The sequence below is a fragment of the Podarcis tiliguerta genome (genome assembly GCF_965153285.1).
Source record: "Podarcis tiliguerta genome assembly, chromosome: 6".
NCBI lineage: Eukaryota > Metazoa > Chordata > Lepidosauria > Squamata > Lacertidae > Podarcis > Podarcis tiliguerta.
Window position 1 is genome coordinate 24,375,751 of NC_139539.1, and position 19,773 is coordinate 24,395,523.

Genomic DNA, 19,773 nt, shown 5'->3' on the forward strand with positions numbered 1-19,773 from the left:
CTGATCTTCAAAGCATTGTGGCCATCTATCTTATTTACTCAGGCTTTTCCTGTAAATGTTGCCAAGGGGAATTGAGTTACAGACAGGAGAAGCTTATTTATCTATTCTTTACATCTCTTAAAATGTGTGATATTCTTTAAACATTTGTAACTCCCCTTGGTGCACAGGAGAAAATGGAGTGTGTGAGGAGAACAAATGACAATATAAAGCAAATAATTTTCAGGTCATTCAAACATAGCGGTTTCCTTTTGTACTCTTATCATGCTCTTCTTTGAGTATGTGATTTGTTTGTGATTCGGGAAAGAAAGTGGTCTATTATTTTTCCAGTGGTAATGGTACCATCATTGTTATGGTTTAATTAATTCATTTATGAATAGTTTTGTAAAAGGTGTCTTGGAATGTTTTATAGTATAATAAAGAATATATTAAACAAATTTCACCAGCTGATGTCCCCACCCCCACCCCTCTGCACCCAACCAGTCCATGACATCAGGCTATGATAGTCTAAAAATGGCTGTAGCTGACTTACTGACTGAAGGTCATAAAAGTTACTCCTAGCTACTGAGGTCACCTGGCCTCTAATAATGCAGCTGGACATGTGGTTTGTCACATCACTACAGGCACTTTCCCCCACATCCTCAGGCCACATTAACTCAAACTTGCTATCATGCAAATGTTCTAGTTCTTTAAAAAAAAATTCTTAGGATTTAGCTGTTTCCTATGGGTATATGTGAGAGGAGGGATGTATGGGGTGTTAGGGGAAGGGAAGTACTTCTGGTGTAAAAGGTAAAGGTAAGGGGACCCCTGACAATTATGTCCAGTCATGAATGACTCTGGGGCTATGGCACACATCTCGTTTTAAAGGCTGACATCTCGTTTGCCAGCGTTTGTCCGCTTCCGCAGACAGTTTTTCTGGGTCATGACTAAGCCGCTTCTGGCAAAACCAGGGCAGTGCATGGAAACAGTTTATCTTCCCGCTGGAGTAGTACCTATTTATCTACTTGCACTGTACTTTCGAACTGCTAGGCTGGCAGGAGCTGGGACCAAGCAATGGGAGTTCACCCCGTCACAAGGATTCGAAGCACCGTCCTTCTGATTGGCAGGCCCAAGCAGTACAGTGGTTTAACCCACAGCACCACCTGACTTTGGTCCCTACCCTTCACTCAGCTCTCATCTGCAGCTCCTATGTATCCCTTAGATCATGACCTCTAGTAGCTATTCGGCTTATATGACTACTCATATTTACTGGTAACTTTTGCTTTATTATACAACCAGCTTGCTAGCCTTGGATATTAATTCATTATTATGACAGTGAGATTTGAGCTTAGAGCATTTTAACACATACAATTAGGAAATCTGTATAGTGCATTATCATGCTGAGTGTGAGAGACTGGTAGCACCTGGTGTTGGCCTTGGAATGCCAGCAGGCCTGGCCTAACCAGGAGCAAACTGGGGCAAACTGGAAGTGACTTTGGTGAGGGCAGAGGACTTTGGATGCTATTGCCTTCCTTGCCAGTGAATAAAGAAGTCCTAATCTGGGGTTTAGGATGTGGATTCGACTCCTGTTTCCAAGTATAGCCTTCAAGGGAAGAAATAGAACACTAAAGGAGACAAGGAGGAAGAAATGCCTGGGTCATTTTACCCTACGGTAAGTCAGGAGTAGGAGGTAGTGGTGGGTGATCATGTAAACGGACTTCAGAGTGGAGGAGGGTGTGCATGGTGATTCATACTAAAGATGCATATTGTGTGCTGAGCTCCCAATGTTCCTCCTATGCAAACAAGGTGCTCACCAATCCTCTTGTGGAGTTAAAGATGGGATTGGTGCTGTAATATCCAGCTTGCAATAAGAATATAGGCCAGATATCAATGCTCTGAACCATGCACACCAAATTTCCCTTTTGAATTATAATGCAAAATGCAATTGTTTGCAGTCCATTATTGGATTGTGTTCTACTTTTTGGGACTGAATTAATTAGTTGTGGCCTTATGCAACATGGTGCATGCTTTGATGTGGTACAGTTGCCTTATCCCCAACCCCTTCCTGGGCTATGCTGAGGGAGATGTTTCCTGGCTTCCTGATGGACTAAACAGTATTTATTACACCACATTACCATCCTCACTTAGAACATGTTAATGATTTGCCTCATCCAAATTCTGTTATCTCTCGAAGTTGCCTTTCCTGTGCAGACTTCCTAGTTTTAAGATAAAAGAGCTACTGATTATCAGGACTACAAAAACATGACTAGGCTTTCTCCTCCTGAATGAATTTGGCTTGCACAAATGACCATAGTTCAGTGGGAGAGAGGCAATAGTGAGCTAGATGGACCAACAGACTGACTCAGCGCAAGGCAGGTTCATATGTTTCCATGACTCATTTTCATGTGCTGATTAATTCAGCCCCACTCACCCACTTTTGCTGCAAATACGAAGATTGAGATAGTTGAGGGTTAAGTAGCCATTTTAGTAGCAACAAAAATATTTTGACAGGACATTAAATAGACTTCAGAGAGGGATAATTTATTCCCTTTTAACAGCCTTTGTGGATGAAGACCTTCATTATGCTTTCAGGTTTTGTTCAAAAGAGTCTCCTCTTCCTAGGGTATAAGCGGGCAACAAGAACCAGCAAGCCTGGCCTGACAGTGACGTTAACCACAGCTGGGGAGACATGAACTGCAGCTAAGAGAGTTGCCTTCCAGATGCACGAAAGCACAGAAGTTGTGTCTTTCTGCAGACACCTGACAAGCATGATTATGTCCTCCCCCTACCACCCCACTTTAACCTCCCTCCAGGTGAAACTCTGATTCAGCATCTTAAGCAAAGTCAGAGAGAACCTTGCCCGCCAGTCTGGGAGTCTTGTTGTCTCTTTTTTCTCAAGACTCTACATGCAGAACTTAGACGGCCCCAGAGGGTAGGTTCTTCAGCTAAAGAACAGTGCAGTGGCTCACTTGAGAAAAAGGGAGCCGAAGTTGCTGGAGCTGTTTAGACTTGTAGGGAATCCAAGGAGGGTGTCGGAGTCATTCTTTGCTTTGTCACCCAGACAGGACTCCCCTGTCAAGGTTGCTGAGACAGTTGATTTATATTAATTCCCATCATTGTTATATATCCTTTAAGGAGACTGCAATTTAAGGAAGGCGGAGGGGCAGTTGTTGTCCCCCCCCCCCACATCCTCCTATGTTTCAAGGCAGATGTTTTGGGACTACCTCCAGATGTTTTGGGACTACAACTCCCACCATCCCTCGCTAACAGGACCAGTGGTCAGGGATGATGGGAGGTGTAGTCCCAAAACATCTGGAGGGCTGAGTTTGCCTATGCCTGTTTCAAGGCATATGTGATCATAAGTACTTACATTCTACACTCACTGATCCTACATACCAAGGACCTAGCTAGATGTGACATTAATTATATGATTAGTAATCATGCTGTCTGTTTATAAAATGTAAGTACCCGTAGCGTGTGGAAGCTATGCAGGTAGCAGCAAGCAGAGGAGGGAACTAAAGTACTTGGTAACAGAAATGCATCTGATTGGCTTCAGAGGTCCTGCCTCCATACATCCATGCATCAGATCAGGTGTTCAGGGACAAGAGAGGGCCCTTTGAACAGTGGCACCATGCCTCAGCTCACTCACAGCCCAGGTACCCCAGGCTCCCTCTCTTCCCATCTTTTGATGGATGGTAAAAGTGGGTGGTGCTGTGGGTTAAACCACAGAGCCTAGGGCTTGCCGATCAGAAGGTTGGCGGTTCGAATCCCTGCGACGGGGTGAGCTCCCGTTGCTCGGTCCCTGCTCCTGCCAACCTAGCACTTCGAAAGCACAAAGTGCAAATAGATAAATAGGTACCGCTCCGGCAGGAAAGTAAACGGCGCTTCCGTGCACTGCTCTGGTTCACCAGAAGCGGCTTAGTCATGCTGGCCACATGACCCGGAAGCTGTACACCGGCTCCCTTGGCCAGTAAAGCCAGATGAGTGCTGCAACCCCAGAGTCGCCCGCAACTGGACCTAATGGTCAGGGGTCCCTTTACCCATTACCTTTAAAGGCACTTAAAGAATGGACTAGCTTTCAGTCAGTAAAAAAATGCTTTATTGTGTTGTTGAAGTCTTTGTTAATAATGCAGCCTTTTGAGTTATTGATAGCTCAGCTGGTAGAGCATGATACTCTTAATCTCAGGGTTGTGGGTTTGAGTCCCCCATTGGAGAAAAGGTTCCTGCACTGCAGGGGGTTGGGCTAGATGACCCTCATGGTACCTTCCAACTCTATGATTCCTGTTCTTTTGCCCTATTTTTGTTGCTTTTATATTTCATTTCAATTTTTTTGTATGTCTTAGTGGCAAAAGAGAGAGTTTAATGATAAAATCAAATAAACTAAATTAAACACTGCTTTTGTCCTGGGATGGAACCTCCTGGTTAAAGGACAGCCTTTCCTAGCCTTTCTGCAGGTCAGCTTTGGATCAAGCTGCTAGCAACATGAATCAAACACCTCCTGATAACTGATTGGTTTATTAGAACAGAATCTATGAGCCTGTAATTTTATACTGTACAGCATCATGAGAAAGCACCATGCCTTGCCTTCAAGGTATTTTGATCATTGTAGATGATAAGCAAACATATTTGGGGAGAGCATAAGGAAACAATAGTGAGAAGATGCCGATTCACAGACCTGATGTCTGAAGATTATCAGTTTTATGAGAGTCCTTGAAACAGATGAAAGTAGCTTTTGTCCCCTAGACTGGTGCTAGAGTCCTGTCTAGTCAAGTTGTGTGGGATCAGTTCCAATCTGTTACCTCCGAGGATGTGGACAGGCTGCTTGGATGAGTGAAGCCAACCACCTGTCTCCTGGATCCTTGCCCATCCTGGCTTATAAAAGCTAGCCGGGAAGGACTGGGCGATGGGCTTCGTGGGGTGGTGAAGGCTTCCCTCCGTGAGGGAGCCTTCCCAGACCCGCTGAAAGAGGCGGTTATTAAACCGCTTCTTAAAAAACCATATTTAGATGCGGCCACGATGGCCAATTATCTCCCAGTCTCAAATCTTCCATTCTTGGGCAAGGTGATTGAGCGAGTGGTTGCTGAACAACTCCAGGCACACCTGGAAGAAGCGGACCATTTGGATCCCTTCCAGTCGGGATTCAGGCCTCATCATGGGACTGAAACTGCCTTGGTCGCACTGGTTGATGATCTCCGGTGGGCTAGGGACAAAGGTGAGAGCTGTTTCCTAGTTCTGCTGGATCTCTCAGCGGCGTTTGATACCATCGACCATAACATCCTTCTGGACCGTCTTGAGGGGCTGGGAGCTGGGGGCACTGTCATACAGTGGTTCCGCTCCTTCCTCCTGGGCCGTGTTCAGAAAGTGGTGGTGGGGGATGAGTGTTCAGACCCCTGGGCTCTCACTTGTGGGGTGCCTCAGGGTCCTCTCCCCCATGCTTTTCAACATTTACATGCAGCCACTGGGAGAGATCATCAGGAGGTTTGGGCTGAGTGTTCATCAGTATGCGGATGATACCCAGCTCTACCTCTCTTTTAAATCAGAACCAGTGAAGGCGGTGAAGGTCCTGTGTGAGTGTCTGGAGGCGGTTGGAGGATGGATGGCAGCTAACAGATTGAGGTTGAATCCTGACAAGACAGAAGTACTGTTTTGGGGGGACAGGAGGCGGGCATGTGTGGAGGATTCCCTGGTCCTGAATGGGGTAACTGTGCCCCTGAAGGACCAGGTGCACAGCCTGGGAGTCATTTTGGACTCACAGCTGTCCATGGAGGCACAGGTCAAATCTGTATCCAGGGCAGCTGTTTACCAGCTCCATCTGGTACGTAGGCTGAGACCCTATCTGCCTGCAGACTGTCTCACCAGAGTGGTGCATGCTCTGGTTATCTTCCGCTTGGACTACTGCAATGCACTCTACGTGGGGCTACCTTTGAAGGTGACCCAGAAACTACAACTAATCCAGAATGCGGCAGCTAGACTGGTGACTGGGAGCGGCCGCGAGACCATATAACACCGGTCTTGAAAGACCTATATTGGCTCCCAGTATGTTTCCGAGCACAATTCAAAGTGTTGGTGCTGACCTTTAAAGCCCTAAACGGCCTCAGTCCAGTATATCTGAAGGAGCGTCTCCTCCCCCATTGTTCTGCCCGGACACTGAGGTCCAACTCCGAGGGCCTTCTGGCGGTTCCCTCACTACGAGAGGCCAAGTTACAGGGAACCAGGCAGAGGGCCTTCTCGGTAGTGACGCCCGCCCTGTGGAATGCCCTCCCATCTGATGTCAAAGCGATAAACAACTACCTGACATTCAGAAGACATCTGAAGGCAGCCCTGTTCAGGGAAGTTTTAGTGTATTTTTCATCTTTGTTGGAAGCCGCCCAGAGTGGCTGGGGAAACCCAGCCAGATGGGCAGGGTACAAATAATAAATTATTATTATTATATTATTATTATTATTTTCTTATTGCTTTCCTACAGTTTTGGACCTTACAGGTGATGCAAGGCAGGATTGGTCTGTGCTCAGACAATCATTTTCCTCCATGAATGTCTGGTACCGCCTTCTGGAACCTTTGCAAAGCGATGGCTGTCATAAGCCTCCAGGTCCTTTCACACATGTCCTGCCCTTCTTAAATATCAACATTACACCTGTTGTTCATCCCGAGTTCAACAGATTAATCCAAGAGCCATTAAAGGACTTACGTCCTCATCCAAGTCCATTTCTATGTGCTTCCAGCCATACTTTGCTTTCACTTTTATAAATATATCATCATAATCCAAATACAAAAAAAATACAGCAAATGAAAACACAAATGTACAATCAATAAATGCAATAACCCAGCAAATAAATGCAATACAATAGGAAAACCAGGTGCACCACCAATCAGACAGTATGCATTTATGCTTGTTAAAATTAAATCCTCCTAATGTTCAACCCAAATCTACCCTCCTGTAACTTAAGTCCTCCATAGCATCATTTGTTTTGTGCATATCTGGCTCACATCTTTATAGATTATTTCAGCTTCATTTGGAGTCAGACGCTATACAAAGATCCATAACTGACTGAGGGTTCCATTGGGTTTTCTGTTACTGTCAGTCAGGAGCGTCTCTTCAAACAAACCCTGTCAACCAATTTACATATGTATGCATCTAATATTCAAGCACACACAATCAATATTCCAGACAATGTACTTTCTCACTCCACCCTTATTCCCTCCCTGCCTTCCTTTTGTTGCATGTCTTAATACATCTTGTTTCAGCATGCTCACTTCATGCTTTCACTGTCTGATTCCTTGCTGTGTAGCCTATCCAACTAATTATTTTCAATTTATTGGCTAACTCTCTACAGGGAGATTAATGGGTTAGTCAACTCTGGCAGCCGGTATACAGTGTGAACAGCTGTAGAGCTTCAGCAAAGGTATGTGTGTGAAAGGGAGGATGTTGGGATCACATTTCAGGTGCTACCTTTGCAAAAAACCAAAGGTTTCCTCTCTTCTCTGTGGTTGTGCACAGATTTAGCCTGTAATGTAAAAAGCTTTGCTGTTAGCCCTATAGTGTTATGAGGCCAAATTCAGCATGAGAAGTCTGATAACTATGCAGAAGTAAGGGAAGAGGAGAGCAACACTGGCACATGGGGTGGCACTTGTTTTTTCCTGCTCTCCTACTTCTAAATTATAGCCAGCTATCCTATAAAAGTTCCATACAAGCAACGAGAGTAATAAAATCGACTAGCCCTTATTCTGATAGGATCTATACTAGTTAACGTCACTCCTAAAGCAAACTCTCTCTCTCTCTTTGTGTGTGTGTTTAGGACTGCAGGAATCTCTACTGTATGTGGATGTGCTCATCATTTCATGTAGTAGTAGAAGAAGAGGAGGAGGAGGAGGAGGAGGAGGAGTTTGGATTTGATATCACACTTTATCACTACCTGAAGGAGTCTCAAAGCGGCTAACATTCTCCTTTTCCCTTCCTACCCCACAACAAACACTGTGAGGTGAGTGAGGCTGAGAGACTTCAGAGAAGTGTGACTAGCCCAAGGTCACCCAGCAGCTGCATGTGGAGGAGTGGAGACGTGAACCCAGTTCACCAGATTACGAGTCTACCACTCTTAACCCCCACCCACCCAAAAATTGCACAGCACCAGAGAGAGGGGAGGTGCATTACTCAGAGTGGCTATTATGGAGAAGATCCTCGTGGAAATCATACTGAAATGTTTGCACGACTGTTTCACTGTTGCACTGCTGATCACACATCTGGCAACGCAAGCCTACAATGTGTCTCAAGGGCACTTTCTCCATACATTTTAAAAGAGAACACTTATCTCTGCAAAGCTTATACAAATCCATGGGGCGTCAAACTCTGTCAACATATAATTATATTTCATAGTGGGAAACAAACCCATAATGCTTTTGTTAAAATGTGTCCCTGGAATTTCTCTTTAAAGAAAGAGGTGCAGTTGCATTTGTTAATTGGTTTTGTACAACTGTTAGGGACATAAACCCAGAAAGTCACAACAGTTGCAGTCACCAGCTGTGGCCATCTAATGATGATGATTTAGGACTCAGCTAGACTGGTAAAGAAAAAGTGAATTATATGCTTTGTATGTGCAATATAACATTGTGCCACCAGACAGCGCTGTGGAGTCCCGTTTTTCTCTACCTGTTTTCCCTGTTTAAATTTACAACATGTTTAACTGAAACGTTCTTTGGTGTGTCTATATCCAGCCTCACAAGCAGGGCATCCTGGAGTAATTCCTTCCATCCCAGGGGTATGCAACCTAAGGCCTGGAGGCCGGATGTGGCCCAATCGCCTTCTCAATCCGGCCCACGGACAGTCCGGGAATCAGCGTGTTTTTACATGAGTAGAATGTGTCCTTTTATTTAAAATGCATCTCTGGGTTATTTGTGTGGCCTGTGTGGTGTTTTAATATGAGTAGAATGTGTGCTTTTATTTAAAATGCATCTCTGGGTTATTTGTGGGGCATAGGAATTTGTTCATTCCCCCCCCCCAAAAAAAAAAATTGTCCTGCCCACCACATGGTTTGAGGAATGGTGGACCGGCCCACAGCTGAAAAAGGTTGCTGACCCTTGTTCCATCCTCTGTAAAAAGATAACAAGCAGAGAAGTGAGTAGAAGTTGGAACAAGCTACAGGTGCTGTCTGGTGGTGATTGTAGTTAGCACTCAGCGCTCATTGTCCTTTGTTTAAAATGGTTCGTGGCAATAAAACTGAAACATCCTGTTAGGATGTTAATGGGTAAGCACGGGCTAAGGCAGTGTGGGCAGGAAGGCATGCAAGCATCTGGTTTGAATAGCCAGACTTTATGCAATAGCAGCTGGCTTTGGGCACTTCCCTTTTCCCCTTTTCTTCCTCCACCCCTTCTTCACTTTTGCAAATTGAATGCCCTTGAGCACTTTGCAGACTGCACCCTATTTGAATTTCCAAGGAAGACTCGAACGGAGACTACTGAAAAGGACCGGCTCACTGCGGTTCCAGTAGCCACTATTTCGAGTTGAAATGGCTCTGAATTGCAGAAGACATTGCTGCAGTAAAAGGTCAAATATCTCCTGGAACGTTTGAGAGGCAAGAGATCTGGGGCCCTGCCACGCTTCAAATGTGAAAGCAACATGAGAAAAGACATTCAGCTGAGTGCCTTTGGAGGATGCAAATTCCTGTGTGCCATTTAGCCATACAACCTGCGAGGGAGGAGAAATGGGCAGATGAAGAAATAATATTTTCTCTGAAAATTCCCTGCCTCTAAGCTATTTCCTGATGGCTTCCTAATGAGAAGGGGTGGAGGAGGCTGTGGCACTGGATGCAAGCTTGTGTGTGTTCCTTGGGGTACTCCATTCCGAGAGCCTGGAAGTTAACACCGTGGTTTCTTTTAAAAATGAGATGAGGATCATTTTTAAGTGTTACTTGAACTGGAAGACAGCTCAGGGAGTGAAATAAACACCTGACTGTTAAATGTTAAAGGTTTGCTCAACTAAAAATAAAAGTAGTTCTGGTTTCCTCTGTGAAGCTGTAGAATTACTTGAGGCAGTATGAATTGAGATGGAGGCTTGAAAGTTTAAAGCATTCTTCAAGTGAATCTTGAAGAAGTTCAGCTTGCATCCTATGAGAGTCCACTGAATAGTTAAAAGACACCAGAAGGACTACCAGACCACGGTCACTTGTTCATTATATCCCAGTATTTTATTTATTATTGCATTTCTATCCCACCTTTTTCTCTAAGGAACTCAAGGTGGCAGGATGCCCACTTGCTCCCACTTATATCCCCCAAAGATTGCCCTCCACATGTCCCGCCCTGCGCATGCCAGGTGGCATCATGTGACACATGCGACTGGGCCCCTCAATGTGGGGAGCAAGTTAACACCCCAGCCACCTTGAGTTACCTAGAGAAAAAGGTGGGCTAGAAATGCAATAACAAATAAAATACTGGGATATAATGAACAAGTGGCCATGGTCTGAACAGCAGCAACTAATTTCTCAAGTGACTCATGTTCCATGCAAGAGTTCTTTAGGATGTTCAGAACCTAGCATGGTGCAAAAACTTCTGGTAGCAATCGCAACTCTCTCACCACATTCAATGAAAACTGATAGTGTCCCTGCATGGGTTAAAGTAGAGGCCCTTGGGCCAAGGAGTGAGACTCCTGGAGGAGAAGGGAAGAGGCTGCTGCCAAGTGAGCTAATGCCCAAAGCCACTGTGAATTGAAAGAGGAGTGCTGCAAGCTGCAGCCCAAGCAGGAGCATGCTAAGGCAAAGTATGACTTGGGAGTGGAGGAAATCTGGGGCATGGTTGTGCAAGGACTACAGGGATGTTGGCATTCAGAGCTCTGAGTAGCAAGGACTTGTAGGGAATAGGCTGCAGAATGAGATAACCAGTAAACTGGAAACTCTCAACACTCCCCTTAATAAATGCAACTATTGTACCCGAGCCAAGAGTGTGCGTGTCTTTCTTCCTGTTGAGTGAGCCCAGTCTTAGCACTGAAATAAGTGCACATTTCCTCTCCTGTTTATCTCTGCATCCATTGCCTTCCCTTTCATTTGTTGTCTCCTCTCTACAATTTAAATCAGGGGCAGGGAACCTGTGGTTCTCCAAGTTCCTTCATTCCTGAGCACTTGCTGCAGCTGGGGATGTATGAAAGTGCCTCAATTTGTTCCAACAATCATTTGCAGTTTAAACTGATATTTTCCATTCCACTGCAATGATGCTGCTGTTTTGGCTGCCAACAATATTTTTAAAACAAACATTTAGAGGATGGCTAGATGGTAAAAACAAAGGGAGAGTTTTGTCCAGATGGTTCTCCCACTTTGACAAAGAGGCTTGGCCTTTAACTGGGGAGTACAGATGAAGTCCACAGGTAACAAAAATGACCACTTTCCATGATAAAAAAACATCAGTGAACAATGCATACATCAATGAACTGCTTGTGTCAACTGAATATGTAAATGCAACTATTTATGTATAATGCACACATTAAATAATCAAAAAACACCTTTGTGGTAGAGAACTGAGAGAAAAATCATCTTCAATAGGAGTCTGTGCCAAGATGTGAGCCAAATGGACAGATGAAGAAAACCATCCTGATATTTTCCAAAGATTCCTACAGCATCCTTAGCTGGGACTAAGAGAACTCAAGAGTCTGGTAATTATCTGGAGGGCCATTTCTAATCTCAGTTTTGGCAAACTCCTGCTTATATCTTCTAAAACACCATGCACTTTGATGTGCTACAAAAATAATTAAGGTTTGTAAGAAAATGCAGAGCTATGGCAGTGGCATCATTGAAAAGCCTGAGTCTACAAGCACAAGAATGTTTGTGTGTGAAGGAGGGAGAGAAAGAGAGAAAAAGCCCTTCCTTTTTATTTAAAACTTAATAGACTCTAGGCTGGCAGAGGTCCATAGTATGTCCAGGAGCATGTTATAGCTGCTAGCTATGTCATCTAGGTACTGGGAAACATCAGCCTGTTAATCAATGCTAAGAGCCCAGTTCTGCAATTCACAGCAAGAAAAGAACATGACTATGCTGATATCTGCACCTCCTGTCAGTAGGCTATTAACTCGTGTAACCTTTGCAATGTAGTCTGCAGACTGGAAAAAGGTGGAACTAATGGAAGGCCTAGCCATCTGTCTCTGCTCAGGTCAGTTGCTTGTTCTGATTGCTTAGCATCTTGTGGCAAAGTCCGTGCACACATTTTATCAACTGGAGCACACTCAACAGGCTGAAAATCATGCACCCTTATCAGGATGACATTACTACAGATGAATTAGCACCTTATGGTAAAGCCTTAAAAAAACCTCCCTCTTGCAGATGGGGATAAAAGCTCCGAAGAGAGGCTCTTGCTGCTGATCATCGCTGGTGATAAGCACAACATCAATGAATTTGATAGACTAAGCTAGATTAGAGCAAAACTGTTCTTGTTAGCATTTGAAGCTGACCTGTTGTTAACCAGATAGGGGCTAAGAAAGCCTGGTCCCATTGAGGAAAGTTAAATGAGGGCCACCTGTGCTCAGTGAGATTTCAACCTACTCCTGTCTCTCAAGTACTCCTATTGTCTCTGTTTTCTGTGAAAGCAAATCTTCCCCAGGGAAAGCCAATTCTGTAGGCAATTTTCCAAGACTATTTGGCATAATTGGCGGCAAGCATGAAAGACGGTTATCTGGATAACTCAAACGGAGTTTGGAAAAAGACATGGCTGAACTTGCTTTAGGGATATACTTTGGCTACATCAGTTTTATTGCTCCTTGTATAAATGTCACATGCAATTTGCCTCAAAGCAAGAAAACAAAAACACAAAAGCGGCCGAAATATTGCTCATGTGCATAAGGTAAAGGTAAAGGTACCCTTGCCCGTACGGGCCAGTCTTGCCAGACTCTAGGGTTGTGCGCTCATCTCACTCTAGAGGCCGGGAGCCAGCACTGTCCGCAGACACTTCCGGGTCACGTGGCCAGCGTGACAAGCTGCATCCGGCGAGCCAGCGCAGCACACGGAACACCGTTTACCTTCCCACTGCCAAGCGGTCCCTATTTATCTACTTGCACCCGGGAGTGCTTTCGAACTGCTAGGTTGGCAGGCACTGGGACTGAACGACAGGAGCGCACCCCGTCGCAGGGATTCAAACCGCCGACCATGCGATCGGCAAGTCCTAGGCGCTGAGGTTTTACCCACAGCGCCACCCGCGTGCATATTGGGCCACAAATACAAGCATCAACACAGATTAGGTGACATATCAAGAGAAGGCACATCCCATTCATAAAAAGTTATCTGTGTGACGCCAACATTACAATAGCATGGTCAGAGATGCTCCTGCACCTCTAATAGTTCTACTGAAATTCCCTCTTTTCCACAACTACTAAATATGTGGGAGACTTCTCCTCCTTTGCTTCTGTCCACTCTACATTGCAGACAATTAATGGGGGATGAACGTTTCTAGCTTTATGGTAAAAAAAGAAAGTCTCATGGATGGACAGATTTCTGCTCAACAGGGTTGCCAAATTTTCAACAGTACCTATGAATTTAACAGTTGCTATTAGAGGAGTTGCTCTCACAGCTGAAGCAGGGGAGGAAAGGGTTAAATCCCCCTAATTCCTGCCAATCAGCTGATTCTATTTGCATAAAACCTGCAAATTAAATGCAAATATGCATTTCATGTAACATCTAGTGTGGCCCTTAGTGCTGAAGAGAAACAGAAAAGTTTATAAGTCTAGGGAAGCATACTTTTCTCCCCTCTCATTTGAAAACCGTTGGAGGAATTGCAATACTATGTGAGAGAAATTGGCCAGTCCTGTAAAGTAGTGACTCTTGGATCAATACATTTAATTTAAAGCCTCTTTTTATAGAGCACTTCCTTTTTGATTGTAGCACACTGTGATCAAGATCGTGTAGGTCAATGGAGCAGGAATAGGGAGTCTGGGATTATCCAAATGTTGTTGGACGATGACTTCCCTCCTTCCTAACTGTAGGGCTGATGAGAGCTGGAGTCTATGCATAAGTGGATACAGTGGTACCTTGGTTTAAGTATTTAATTCGTTCTGGAGGTCCGTTCTTAACCTGAAACTGTTCTTAACCTGAAGCACCACTTTAGCTAATGGGGCCTCCTGCTGCCGCTGCACACGATTTCTGTTCTCATCCTGAAGCAAAGTTCTTAACCCGAGGTAATATTTCTGGGTTAGCGGAGTCTGTAACCTGAAGCGTATGTAACCTGAAGCATATGTAACCCGAGGTACCACTGTATGCTGATTTTGATTTCTCAGATTCTCATTTCCCCAAACTTATGTTAACTTCTTCACATTCTTACATCAGTTTGCAATTTTTTTAAAAAAGTTCTTCTGAAAATTCACCAGCATTTTTGTGTGAATTTATCCTAATATAAATTCAACATATGAATTTTTCTTAATATAGACATTTTTGTAAAGCAATTTTCTCAAATATAATATGGTGTTATATGCTGTTTTACAGTACCTAATGTATGCATTTAAATCCACATTTTGCCTTAGTATGTGCATTTTCATACATATTACAAAAATGGAGAACTGGAGAACTACATTGCAAAATTCAGAGGCAGGCAAATTTTGAAGGGTGGCTGTGTTTTGGTTGTCATATTTTTTTGGAAAGTGTGAAGTAGGTAACTTTCCCTGAATCAACTTCTCTCCCATCCCCGTTGGAGTCCAACAACATGGGTGGCTGCATGGTCTCCAAGTCAAAGGTAAAGGGAGCTTGAGTCTTTTTGTAACACAGATGATACAATTTGGCATGCATGGATGAAAGAAGCTGTTCTTGCTGACCTCTCGCATAAAGATGGAGCCATGTCTCCCTTTGCATTTGTCCATTCAGCTAGGTATCCCTAGGCCTAGGACTTCTGACAGCATTTTCAGAGGTTTGAACTATCTACACTCCCAATTAATCCCTTCCCCTTTTCTTTGCTCCGGACCATTTCATTCATTACACAGTAGCCAATCCAGATTGGCTATGGAGTAACAACCAACGGGAAGCTCTAGCCAATCACAGTTCATTAGGTAGCGAACACCTACATGATTGCAGGTTTCTTTCAGGCACATGTCGGATGTACGCTATTTTAGGTGTATGCTTAAAAAGCACATTTGTTGGTTATTTGTTATGAATTTTATTATTTTGTGATTTTATTGAGTTTTAACCATTTTATTCCCCACTACCATATTTTTTAATGTGTTGGTGATTAAAACATGCACCAACTTTATAAATATCTGGGTATTATTATTATTATCTTTAAAAAAGTGGTTTTAGTAGTTTCTGAAAAGAATATAGTGAATGTCCCTGCAGGGCAGGGAATTCCCAAGTGTAGGTGCTGCCACAGTAAAAGACTGAGTTCTTACAAATGCATAACATGTATTATGTGGGACCCATAGCAGTGTCAATTTTGCCTATTTAAATGGTTTTAAATAGCAGTGTCAATTTTGCCTATTTAAATGGTTTAGTGGGTGCATATGGGGTAATTCTCTAAACCGGGGTCAGCAAACTTTTTCAGCAGGGGGCCGGTCCACTGTCCCTCAGACCTTGTGGGGGGCCGGACTGTTTTTTTGGTGGGGGGATGAATGAATTCCTATGCCCCACAAATAACCCAGAGATGCATTTTAAATAAAAGGGCACATTCTACTCATGTAAAAACACGCTGATTCCTAGACCGTCCGCAGGTCGGATTGAGAAGGTGGTTAGGCCGGATCCGGCCTTAGTTTGCCTACCCATGCTCTAAACCAGTGGTGGCCAAACTGCAATTCCCACCATCCCTAGCTAACAGGACTGTGGTCAAGGATGATGGGAAATGTAGTTCCAAAACAGCTGGAGGGCCGAATTTGGCCACCACCGCTCTAAACAATAGAGGTGTTTAGTCTGAAACCACAACCATTTTCCTTGACTGTAAGGTGACTCACAAAACCTTTCTTCAATTGCTTCTAAATTTTTAAGAATGTAGATGTTGGTATTTTGGTCAGACGGTCATAGCATTTGCCAGCTTCATTCTTTCTTCGTCCTTCTCATCCTCTGCAGACCTGTTTGTAGTTTCACCTTGTCCTGCACTTATAAAGTTGTCTGCTTCTCAATGGCAGTGAGGGCGGGGGAGAGAGAATCTTATTTCCTCACCCAATCAAACCTGGTTCCTATTGACAGATGGATCCTGGGGATTCATCCCTGAACAACTATCTTTGAACTGAGGACTTCTTTGTGAAGCTAGGGGTTTCCTGGGGTTTTAAGGTTTTTTTTCCATATTGATTATGGAATTTTTAAACAAGGTTGGTGCCTCTGATCTTTTTCTCAGTAGCCACGAAATCGTTTTCTCCCCCTGTATGTTTTACAGAAACAATGTATTGTAAAAATTAAAGGGAAAAGGGAAGCTGTAACCTTTGGAAAGCAAATCTAGATACCAGAAAAGTACAAGCAGGGAAGAATAAGGCAGAGGAGGTGGAAATGGCATAATTGAGATTGGTGTTTCCTTCCTCTTTGGACAAAAGAGTTGGTCACCCAAAGCCTTAGCTGAGTCTGCTGTAAGCGGAGGGGAGATATTGAGATAAACATTGATTAAATTGGTGCTTGGAAAATTTTGAAAGCAAAATTGTTTTTTTAGAATAGAACAAGAATACAGAACCCGATAGCTTGCCACCTTAATGTAATTAAAACCCTCCATGTGCAGCATTAGCAAGAATAGTTTATATATCATTTCTTATTTTTCATTTCATATTTTTATGTCAGTCAACTTTCCTTCTGAGAAGAGGCTCAAAGCAACTGACCATAGCAGCAAAGCAATCCACACAAAAATATCAAATTTACAGTCAATATAGATACATAAATAATGAAACGGATTACCTAAATGGGTAGTAGATTCTTCCTTTCTGTATGTTTTCAAGCAGAGCTTGGACAGCCTGTTCGGGATGCATTGAGACTGGGGTAGGGGATATATTAATGTGGCTTGCATTTTAATGAGAACCTATCAAATTTGCAGTTCCCAAAACAATATGCAAACAGAAACACATCTCTCTTTCTAAATTCTCGACTACTTTGACACTTTGTAATGCAGTTCTCCAATCAAAGGAAGTGGGCAAAAGTGATAATAGATGCACATATTGGTGAAAATAATGGACAACCATGCATTGTATGGCCCTTCCCTGACTGTAGCTGGTTTCAGTGGACCTACACCATTACAACACCAACTGTGCTGGAAATTTGCATGGGAATTCAAGCATTAGGTATAGATTGGGATACAACAACATTATTTGCAAGAAATGATTGAATTAAAATGGCATTCACCAAACAAAAAGCTTGGGTGATCTGGTCACGTGGTTCCCTGCAATCAGTGAGAGTTTTATAGGAAATAAGGAAATTCTGTGCATCAACCTACAGTGGTACCTCTGGTTACGTACTTAACCTGGTTACGGTTCTTAACCTGAAACTGTTCTTAACCTGAAGCACCACTTTAGCTAATGGGGCCTCCTGCTGCTGCCCCGTCACTGGAGCACAATTTCTGTTCTCATCCTGAAGCAAAGTTCTTAACCCAAGGTACTATTTCGGGGTTAGCGGAGTCTGTAAACTGTGGAGTCTGTAACCTGAAGCGTATGTAACCCAAGGTACCACTGTATAAAATAGCTGGGCACATTTGTATAGTACAAAACCAGGCAATCGTGAATGTTGCTGCTATTACTACATATGTGAGGTACAAGATGTAAGCAAGCAGTAAGAAATAGTCATGCTGAAGTCCTTTGACTCTCTAGGTATTCCATCCTAGGCAAGAACTGCAAAGGGTGATAAATTGGTTTTACTGTAGCACAATTGGCAAAGTGCATGGCGTTTATGGAGAGGATTCAATCCCTGATATCTCCAGTCCAGGGATAAAAGAACTAGTGAAGACTTCTCTGACATTTAGAAGACATCTTAAGGCAGCCCTGTTCAGGGAAGTTTTTAATCTGTGATATTTTACTGTATTTTTTGTTTCTATGGAAGGCGCCCAGAGTGGCTGGGGAAACCCAGCCAGATGGGCGGGGTACAAATAATAAATTATTATTATTACTATGGAGACTTAGAAAACCACTTCCATACACCATCCATCAGCAGTTTTTTATATTGAAATTATATGCTGTGAACCACCCTGAGATCTTATGGCTATAGGGCAGTATACTGTACAAATTTAATAAATAATAATGTTAATGTTAAAGTAAATATTCTCCCAATATACACATTTTTTTAACAAAGCAAATTTCCCTAATAAAACCCATTTTGTATGTCCTTGCTACTAATATATGCATTTTTATGCACATTTTGCCCAGGTTTATGCATTTCTGTGCACATGACTAGATTGGAGAACTGCAGTGCAAAATTCAAAGAAGAGTGAATTTTAAAAGAGTGGTGGCATTTCTGGTTTGTTTATTGTTTCAGCAAGTGTGAATTGGGTAGATTTGCCTTTACATGAAAACTGAATCAGATTCACTAGCCCCTACTCACTAATTCAATATTAAGCAGCACATATGTTCATATTCTATTCCTTCCACATCCAGATCCATCTTTCACAGTTCCCTGTCTATCCTTGAACCAGGATCCTAAATCAGGACACTTGATCTTCTTGCAATGTGGGAAATCAAAGGCGGTGATATGTAAAACCTCCACTGCTTCCTGTGCTGCATTTCTGCCCATAGCTGCCTTTTCACGTAGAGCTTACAGGCCCTTGCAAAATGAAGTCTTGTAATGGAAACATTAACACAACCTTGACTAAATTGGCTCTGCTCTAATATCGCTGAACTTCCTTCGAGGGGGCGAAGCTTTGCCTCAGGTATCTTAATTATCTGATGTGGTCAATTACTCCAAGATAATGATGGCTTTATCAAGTATTACCACTCAAGATTTTTTTTAAACGATAGGCAGGCATTTTAATTGCCTTCTTGACCTACCAAAACACTTACAGATGACTCAGTTAAATGTGGAAAAAAGGGAGAGAGATGCTTCTGCAAGGGAATTTCTCCCGTTTGAGTTTTCTGCCAGCGTTTTAAACAATGCCAGTGAACAATGCCAGGCAGATGAAAATGCCTCAAGGGTGGCAGAGATGTTGCATTTCATTCAGACAGTGCATAGTGAGAGGGTGCAATGTTTTCTTACAGGAATAGCTACCAAAATTAGAAACCATTACTAGAAATGACTAGGCCCCCACATTTGCAGGGATATGTAATTCCCACCCAAAACAGACATTTCGCAGGTAAGAGAGAACAACCAAGAGAGACTTTGGCTGCCAACATTTGATTTGTCTTCTCCTTGAGCTGTTTTGCATTTCAGCCGGTCATTTTAATAACTCTGTAATGAAACAAAGTGAGTTTGTTTTTCTCCTCCTGCCAGCTCCTTTTCCTTTTGTGTCATGGTTTTTTTAGATGATACACACGTCAATATATTGTAAGCCTAAGGGTCTCTTATTATTGATATTTATAAACCTCTCTGAGAGCCGTTTTGGCTGAAAAGCAGGGTAAAATATTTTAAAGAAATAATATAAAGAAATAGATCTATCTATCTTTGACTTGGTGACTGTTTCCATATGATAACAATGTTGTCTACTTTACAAGGTTTTTCATAAAGATGTTTCAATCACATACACTGAACATGTTGAAAACATACCATAGCAATACTCCTATACATTATTGCACTATTGCTCTCCCTTGTTGGTTAATTCCTCTTCCCACAAAGGCTTGGCTTCTTCTTGCTTTTAAATACAGAGTTAGTACGTCCAGTTCAACAGAGGACTTGCCTCTTACTAACCTAATAGAATCTGCTATTAGTACTACAATTTGACTTTAAAGGGAACCCTCCT

The 19,773-nt window shown here is 43.1% G+C and overlaps 2 long non-coding RNA genes across 2 annotated transcripts in view; both read left to right on the plus strand.

The window, feature by feature from the left end:
* Positions 1-19,773, plus strand: part of LOC310680474 — a 48,216-nt gene that overhangs the window by 16,843 nt on the left and 11,600 nt on the right. The window lies entirely within an intron of this gene.
* Positions 4,381-7,805, plus strand: LOC310680475. Its single transcript, XR_014512803.1, has 3 exons — positions 4,381-4,430; positions 7,311-7,379; positions 7,773-7,805. It is a non-coding gene; the product is annotated as an uncharacterized lncRNA (long non-coding RNA).